This window comes from Rhinopithecus bieti, unplaced genomic scaffold (assembly GCF_001698545.2).
Source record: "Rhinopithecus bieti isolate Rb0 unplaced genomic scaffold, ASM169854v2 scaffold_2435, whole genome shotgun sequence".
NCBI lineage: Eukaryota > Metazoa > Chordata > Mammalia > Primates > Cercopithecidae > Rhinopithecus > Rhinopithecus bieti.
This window is the reverse complement of record NW_016803909.1, coordinates 902,464-911,727: the sequence shown is the minus strand read 5'-3', so window position 1 is coordinate 911,727 and position 9,264 is coordinate 902,464. Positions and strand designations below refer to the sequence as shown.

The 9,264-nt window shown below is 38.7% G+C and overlaps 1 long non-coding RNA gene across 1 annotated transcript; it reads left to right on the top strand.

Annotated features, from left to right (window-relative positions):
• The first annotated feature begins 2,832 nt into the window (after positions 1 to 2,832).
• On the top strand, positions 2,833 to 7,390 carry LOC108519541 (uncharacterized). Its single transcript, XR_001882651.1, has 3 exons — positions 2,833 to 2,975; positions 4,080 to 4,222; positions 6,845 to 7,390. It is a non-coding gene; the product is annotated as an uncharacterized LOC108519541 (long non-coding RNA).
• The last annotated feature ends 1,874 nt before the right edge of the window (positions 7,391 to 9,264 follow it).

Here is a 9,264-nt window from a genome sequence, read left to right as displayed (position 1 = left end):
GCTTACCCATTTGGGTTACTCTGGTATATTTTTGTAGAGAAAGAGAAATATCTTTTCCTTACCCAATCTATGATCATGGCTGAGCCCCCTATAACAAAAGAAGAATTAACAAGAGAAAAGCATACAAATTTACTTAATATAACTTTTGCATAACACTTTGCATAACACGGGAGCCTTCATAAGGAAATGAAGACCGGAAGAAAGTGGTAAACCTTTATAATCTTTAAGTTTGACAAACAACTAGAGAGTCACGAAGACATATGATTGGATAAAAAGTATGATCTAATGTAATAAATGGGGGTGGGGAGTATTTAGCAAGGCCTGTTTGTTCAGATTCTTCTCTGTGTCCCTGTGTCCTCAGAGGTAAGGATGTTCCTTTCCTCCTGGTAGAGAAAGGGCACCTCTCAAATGAGTGTCTTATGACCCGCTTCACAGGAAAATCAGAAAAACCTTCCAGGTTTTCTTACCTGCTTCAGGGGAAGAACGCGGACAGGGTGAGAATGACTTCCTTGCTTCTGCGTTTTCTCACATGCCAAGGTGCAATATTTTGGAGTACCATGTCCTGAACCCCATCATTGCCAAATAGAAAATGTAATGGTCCCTTTTTACAAAATAAACGTAAGTGAAAACTGGATTGGGTTAGAACCTTGCCACCTGGCTTGCGTTATTTCTTTTATCTTCATTTTTTATGCAAATAAGCTTAAGAAGTCAGACCTTAAATGGCACTTTTTAAAAGTTGCCTCTGGATTTTACTTTCTTCACTGGCTCTAAAGAAGTTCCACAATTGCCCAGAAAGAATGGGTCAATCCCCAGCTGTCCCTTTGTTTACAATTCCTTCCCTCCTCCCTGTGGTCTCCTTTCCTGCACTCCCTCCCCCAGTGGCCCAAACTTTGCTTTTGAAGACCTCCTTGACTTCAGAGAAGTTAGACCATGTTGCGAATGTCTCTTCTTTCTCTAAGGCAGGCTAAGAGAGATAATGGGCCCTGTGGGAGAGAAGAAGCCAAAGAAAGAGAAGAGTTCCTTTGGACACTTAAGGGAATTATTGACAAGGCTCAGCAGACTCAAACTCACAAATTAAAAAAATAAAAAGCAGCTGAGGTAGTTCTGCTAGGTCTTTTATGCAATCAAGTGAAATAAAATCTGCTGACTTTTGGGTAGGGGAGTTCAAAAGGGGAATTGGAGAGGTAAGTAATTTAATTTCTTAAATCTTGCCTATGCCACATGCTGAAGATTCTAAATAAAGTTTTTAGCTAGTTGAAACTAGTTGAGACTACACCCGGAAAAAGTTACTAGCATTTTGTTCACTGGACAGAAATGAAACAAAGAATGAATTTTACTTAAGCGAGGAAAAGTCAATATCAATCATTTGATAAGGGTTAGAAAGCAAGCACTTAAAAGCTATTGTAGGAAGAATCAGAAAGAATTTAGCAAAATCCCTTTTTTCTCCCACCGGCCTACGTTTTTCCCTGAAGATAGACAAAGGACAAAGTTACTTTCCCAATTTCCATAATTTCAGGAAAGAACTCTTTGCAAGATTCTTCTGGTGTTGTTTTCAAGTCCTTAAAGCTTGGCCTTTTCTGTGTATGGACTAGATATTATGTCCAGGAACTCAAGGACGGGAATACATCCACCAGCGCGTCTCCTGGGAGCAAAATCTGCCTCCATTAACTTTAAAGCTGAAACTCAGTAACTCCTGTTCTTACTCGATCCTAACTCCAAAATTCACTCACACCTACCCCTCCTTTCCAAAGAATGACTAAATTGGGAGGCTGGGACAGAAACATTCCAAATAAGAATCAATCATTACATTGGTTCCAATTCTTCCTCTATGGTTACAAGGTGAGGAAGGTGTTGATGATACTGGTGAGAGTTGTATGACCGCCCTTCACATAAACAGCTCAATTTAGAAGGTAGAAGGATTAGTATACATCCCAAAGTATAAAAATAGCATAGATCATATTTGAGACATTAATACAAATATACATAGTAAACACTCTCCTGTGTACTTTGTTGTTATTGTTATTATAAACAAATATTGTTTTGGTTTTAGTTTGTTTATTTGTTTGAGACGGAGTCTTGCTCTGTGGCCCAGGCTGGAGTGTAGTGGCATGATCTTGGCTCACTGCAACCTCTGCCTCCCAGGTTCAAGCGATTCTTCTGCCTCAGCCTCCCGAGTAGCTGGGACTACAGGCGTGTGCCACATGCCCAGCTAATTTTTGTATTTTTAGTAGAGATGGAGTTTCACCATGTTGGCCAGGCTGGTCTCGCTCTCTTGACCTCGTGATCCACCCGCCTCGGCCTCCCAAAATGCTGGGATTACAGGCATGAGCCACCGCGCCCAGCCACAAATATTATTTTTATGAAAAAAAATCATGTTTATTTTTTACCTGTCTTCCTTTTGACCCTAGTGCAGAATTAGTCTGGCATTGTGTGGACTCTACTCCTGGGAGGCGAATTCCTTCATCGAAAGAAAATCTTGCTGCAAGTATTCCACACTCAGTTACTAGATAAAGAGAACTAGCTGAGAAAGATGTATAGAAGGTATTTTAGGTCAACACAGCAAATTCCATATATATACATGGGTAGATCTATATCACACAGCAGAAACAGAAACATTCCATAGAAGATCTATTCCCTTGTGGAATAACTTTTCTCCCTCATGCCCACTAAGCTTCCAAACAAGCATCCAGCTTTCTTTTCTTCTCCAACAAACAACATTTGCATTGTAGAATCACTTTTTAGCAAGACATACGTGGAGTTTGAGTTTTAAAAGCAAGTGCCAATTGAAACAATTTATTGTACACAAATTTTAATTGTCTTTAAGGAAGGAAAGTCAATTATGTCAAGATCCCTAGCAAAGCTACCACCTAGTGACATGCTGCATATTTGGCCACACTTCCAGAGCTTGTCATAAGCTGCAGACGCCATCTTCCTGGACCGCTTTTGAAGTTGTAATGTTTTTGCATTTCAAAGAGGTACCAAGACAATAGTAGGAAAGAAGAGAGTGGGTCAAACATTCAGAAAATGTCAGATATATTTTATGAACCTATGTGGCTTTCTATTTCATCGTCAAAATCTTCCTCACCCAAGGATTAAAACTATAGAGCACAGTGGATTTTATTAATTAGTATGGTCTATTAAAGACTTTGACATAAAATATTTAGCAATGAATTCTCTACACCAACTGGTTAGTGTACACCTTTTTAATGGAGGTGGCAAAAATAAACAGTAGGGCCCTTAACAAAATTATTTCAGATCTATCACCTTTTCTGGTAGCATTCTTAAAAGACTCTACCATCATCAAATGACCCTTCTGTTCTCTTGAATTCCATTGGCAAGAGTTACATAGCTCCTGGGTTAACTCTATGTAACAAATTAACAAATCTGAGTAAGATTTGTGTATTTAAAAATCAACAGCTCTGACTTCACTGCTCAGTACAATTTTCTGTATTGTAAGGCCTGATAAAGTTTTTAATCTTTTAACAACTTACAAAGTAAACAGTGACTGGCACCCAAACCTGAAAGAAAGCCAGCAGCAGGTCTAATGAAAATCATGCAGAAAGCCCATCAGACATTAAGTAAATACTCTGCTTCTGTTTTCTAGTCTCTTTTTGTTTGGTTACCATGGTGACCTGTTTTGTGGGGTAACTTGGAATGTATAAGAATTTGCTGCAATTAGATGCTTGTGTCCTATTGGCCAGTATGACACAGATAGTTTCTTTTCTTAAACTAAAAAGAAATAAAAGAGAAGAAAAGACGCTGGTGAATGTGGACAAAGCCAACATGCACTTTGGGAACCAAAGGAAAATTTTGTAAGCCTACTTATCTTTCAGAACTGTTTTCACAGTTGCTCGTAATAAAAAAGTCCATCTCTCCCAGCCTGTGATTACTCTCCATATCCTCCAGCCTGTGATTACTCTCCATATCCTCCAGCCTGTGATTGCTCTCCATATCCTCCAGCCTGTGATTTCTCACCTTCTTGACCTTTCCAACTACTCCTTAGCTGTAATACATATAGTGCACTTCATTTTACTTTTATTATTCCATCATTGTTTTATGGATATGTCTTATCCCTTTAGGAGATTGCAAAAGTCCTTCAGGGCAGCAACCACATCTTCTACTTTTGAGGCAGCGTGATACAATGAAGAAACCCATGGAAGTGGAATTAGATGCAAACAATTGTGGTCTAGGTTCTGAAACCAATTAGTTGTTCAATATTTAGGTAAGTCCCTTTAACCTCATTGAGCCTCTGTTTCCATATAAGATTCATGCCCATAAAGATGTAATAATTGGATTATTTTATACTGACTAAAGTATTAAACCTGTGGTATATATTTACTTCTTTTTTTTTATTTTGCGATGGGGTCTCGTTATGTTGCCCAGGCTGGTCTTGAACTCCTGGCCTCAAGCAATACTCCCACCTTAGCCTCCCAAAGTGCTGAGATTACAGGCATGAATCACTGGACCTGGCCATGTTTACTATTTATATCCTGAATTAAGTTTAATTGATTCAATATTGTAGTTTAAAATTCTGTCTCAGGCAGCCCTAAATACATGGAAGATTAAGACAACTGCCTCTGCTCCCAAACCCAAGAGACTTTATCACTTTGTTATGGGTTCTCAGACCACAAATTTTAAATCCATGGTTGGGTAGGGTGAGGATAGACTACTTCTAAGACGAAAAAAGGAAGCAACTTGGTTGTCTGTAGTTACAAAGAAAAATAAGAGCATCAGTACAAGCTCAAAGACTTTCTTAGCCTTTAGTGTCACCTGACTCATGAGAAAGCAAAACAGCATTACTATTGTGTCTCACCTAGATCCAGAGACTCAGAATGACAGAGGGATTGTTTACTTAAAATATCCTTACTCCTTTTCTTTCAAACAATATCTATTAAAGTTTAAACCTATCACTAGACATATCAAAGGGGTTCAAATCTCAGCTAGATTGTTGTGCAGTCCAAAGATTATCTAAATTCTCCTTCACTCACTGTGATCACTCCAGATGCTTTAAGCCCTTGTTCAGCCTGCTCAAGGAGGTTACCCATTCAGGCTATTTCAACATCTTCAGTGGTGAGAAACCATACTTCAAAACCACCATACTTCAAAGCTATTCATCCTATGTTCAAGCAGCTCTAATTGTTAAATAATTCTTCCTTATATTAGAATCAAATCCCTCTTCTCTGCTATTCTATACTTTGGTCCCAGGCTAGAATTTGTCCGGGATTGTTTGCAATTCTTTCCTTCTGGGTACACATCAGTTTTCCAAATCCTTCTTCAAGAGGCTCACAGAGCTAAACACAGTCCTCTACTCTAGCTGACCAACGCAGTGCCACCTCCATAGTTAATTCAACAGCGTGACTGTGTTTCTGTTGAGGGCTATATGCCCAAGATATGAAGATAAGTTAGACAATATTTTTGGTTTCAAGGAGATAAAGGTCTGTAAGAGGAGCCAAGCCGGGCGTGATGGCTCATGCCTATAATCCCAGCACTTTGGGAGGCCAAGACGGGCTGATCACAAGGTCAGAAGTTCGAGACCAGCCTGACCAATATGGTAAAACTCCGTCTCTACTAAAAATACAAAAATTAGCTGGGCATGGTGGTGAGTGCCTGTAGTCCCAGCTACTCGGGAGGCTGAAGCAGAAGAATCGCTTGAACCCAGGAGGCGGAGGTTGCAGTGAGCCAATATCACACCACTACTGTACTCCAGCCTGGTGATAGAGCAAGACTCCATCTCAAAAAAAAAAAGGGGGGGGGGAGCCAAGAAGGTTAGCAAATATGTCCAAAAGAAGGGTTAAGGGCTAAGGAGGAAAGTACTATAATGTTCCAAAGAGGATGTTTTCAGTTCTCCCTCGGGCATGGGAAAGGACTAGCAAAAGTTTCATGGAGGAGGTGTTACCGGACAGTCCAAAGAAGGAGCATTCCAGGCAGAAGCAATTATAAATGAAGGCTCTGTCATACAATTCAACATGATAAATTCAACTTCAAAAAGTTCATTTTGACCAAAATGCAAGGTATGAGGCATGACCAGGCAAGAACTGAGGTTGGAGGACAGTGTGTGTCACACGAAGGCATCTGAACTGTGTCCTACAGTCCAGGGGTCTCCAAACTGGGGTGCACACACCACAGGGGACGCACAAGATGATCCACTGGGGTAAGTTATCGGAACTTCTATTTTATTTTTACTCCAAGATTTAGGAAAATGTTAAACTTCACTAATATTTCATTTCAATTGGCAATAGGTCTGAATGTCAAACTGTCACATGTCATATACTGTGAGCAGAGCATCCCGCAGGAAAATGGAATCCCACAATATGAAGGGTTGGACCATCACCTCGTCATTCTTTTTTTAATTATTGTAACATGTTGCATTTTATGGTGTCCAGTTAAATAAACTTATGAATATTACCTAGTTTTAAGCAAATAATTCTCATAAAATAGATAAATTAAAAGAACTCTTCCAAGAAATACCACACTGAAGATAATTCTAATAGAGTTAGCACAAGAGAAACAGAAAAAGGCAAAACGGATCCTTCTATTCCTTGTATAATATCTTTGCCGGGTAAAAATACTAACAATTCATTAACCACAAATATGTGGGTCTGTGTGTGTGTCTGTGTGTGTGTATGTATGTGTATATAGATATATACATATATATGAAGAGGGCTATTTAAAATATGGATTTATATCTAGGCTATGAAGACTTTACAAAATTGACTAAATTTGATAAAGATTAAAAGTCTCTTTTGCAGGATTTTGTTTTTTTTTTTGTTTTGTTTTGTTTTGTTTTTTTGAGATGGAGTCTTGCTCATCACCCAGTTAAAAATACCTGTTCTTTCTGCCTTAGGAAGCATGGTCAACAACATTCTGAGGGCGGTGTGGTGACCTTCTCACAGGATGCAGTGGCCCTACCCACATTCCTTTTGTCCAGATTGTGCCTATGCCAGACAACTGCATCTTGTCCCAACACCTGTGTTCTCCACCTGAGGGCTCTCTCCAGGACCACAGATAGGTAGGCCGGAAGTGCTTCATTATTGGTGTCTAGCCAATGACAGGCAGATAAGAGCTGGAGAATGTATTGCCTTCCATGTGAAACAACTCAGAAAAATTCTGCACTGGCTCCAGAGCGCCCCGGGGGAGCTGCCCACAGCAGAAAGTTGCTTGAGAACATTCCCTGCAGTAGCTTCATTTCCTGCTTTTTCTCACTGCTGCCATCCCTTCCTGGGATCTCTTCCTCCCAAATCTATGATTAATTCTTACACTCGAATCCGTGCCTCAGGATCTGCTTCCTTGGGAACCCAACCTAAAACAGTGGCTAAAAGGTATTAGAAAGAAGGAGGAGGAGAAACAGAGCTTGATATTTGAAGAAATACGTATTACAAAATTTGCTAAATAGCTGGATCAAAATATAAATGTTTCTAACAAGTATCTGTTCTTTATGTTTGTTAGACTCTGTGTCAATAATAAAATACTTGAAGAGCAACTTTTTTTGTGAGCCAATAAAATAAAACGTAAGCATATATTTTCATCACTATCTATTAAAACACTGTGTTAAGTAAATAGTATAAAACTAACTAAAAGGAGAAAAAGGAGATCCTAGGGTACAGTGACAAAGTTAGCACCATAGTGAAATTCATTCCCCACATCATTACAGGCAAGACATGCATGAAAAGACAGTGACACCATGTTCTCACTTATAAGTGAGAGCTGAACAGTGAGAACACATGGACACAGGAGAGGAACAACACACACTGGGGCCTGTCGGGGTTGGGTGGGGGTAGGGAGAGCATTAGCAAAAAGAGCTAATGTGTGAGGGACTTAATACCTAGGTGATGGGTTGATAGGTGCAGCAAAACACCATGGCACGTGTTTACCTATGTAACAAACCTGCACACGTACCCCGGAACTTAAAATAAAAATAAATTTTTTTAAAAAAGCATTATACAACAATGAAAGAAAGAAAGAAAGAGAGAGAAACAAAGAAGGAAGGAAGGAGGGAAGGAAGGAGAGGAAGGAAGGAAGGAAGGAAGGAAGGAAGGAAGGAAAGGAAGGAAGGAGGGAGAAGAGTGATGCCAGATGAACACTCTATTAATGGAATTAATTTTATTAAAACAAAATCTTTATAGTCAAATCTATAATACTTTAATCTTTTAATGAGGTAAAAAAAATTACCACAAAAATCTTACATATTACTCAGAGATCTGTTGATTGTCTCACAGCAAAGAAGTTAAAAAGAACTTTCATACTTAAAGATGAGTTACGTATTTTTCTCATACAAATAAATGTTCAAAATGTGCTTACCGATTTTATAATGGGAATATATTGCCATTAACATATTTCTAAATAAATAGACTTAATTCATACTTTCAGAATAGAGGTAAGAGTTTAACAGTAAGTGAGAAAGCAACTGTTTTCCAGAAGAAATGGTGGACAGAGCATTTTCAAAATGGCAGCAATTCGATAATTATGTGCTTTCATTACCAAAAACAGTGTATGAGTATAGTTCTCATATCTGCATACTTAAAAGCATGCAAAGGAAATTTTCTAACTTACTCAAAAACTTTGTAAATAAAAGGTTTCAACAAAGGTTTTGTTGTCACTAAAAATGTTGAAATGTAATACCTCTTTGTGCACAAGAACAACTGATTAAAAGAAAGGAAGATGAACTTCAAAAAAAAAGTTTGAAAATTGAATGGTATTAAATAATAAAATTGTGTTTTACTTATAGCCAGCGATGCCCTTCTTTCATTTATTTTTGAGTTATCCTGTGTTTAACCATTACAGCAATCAAAAACAAGTATCAAAATAAATTTAGCCAGGCTTGCTGGCTCACGCCTGTAATCCTAGCACTTTGGGAGGCTAAGCGGGGAGAATCGCTTGAGCCCAGGAATTCGAGACCAGCCCAGGCAACATAGGGAGACTCCATCTCTACAAAATAATAAGGAAAAATTAGCCGGGTATGGTGGTGTGCGCCTGTAGTCTCAGCTCCTTGGGAGACTGAGGTGGGAGGATTGCTTGAGCTCAGGAGGTGGAGGCTGCACTGATCTGTAGCTGTGCCACTGCACTCCAGCATGGGCAAGAGAGTGATACTCTGAAAACAAACACAAACTTCAAAAGCCTCATCTTTGAATCACTACATCAAAATATTGTTAATAAGCCAAGTTTTTAAAAAACAATAACGTTTTTTAAAAAACAATAACGTTTTTTAAAAAACAATAATGTTTTTTTTAAAAAACATAATGTTTTTTTTTTTTAAAACATAATGTT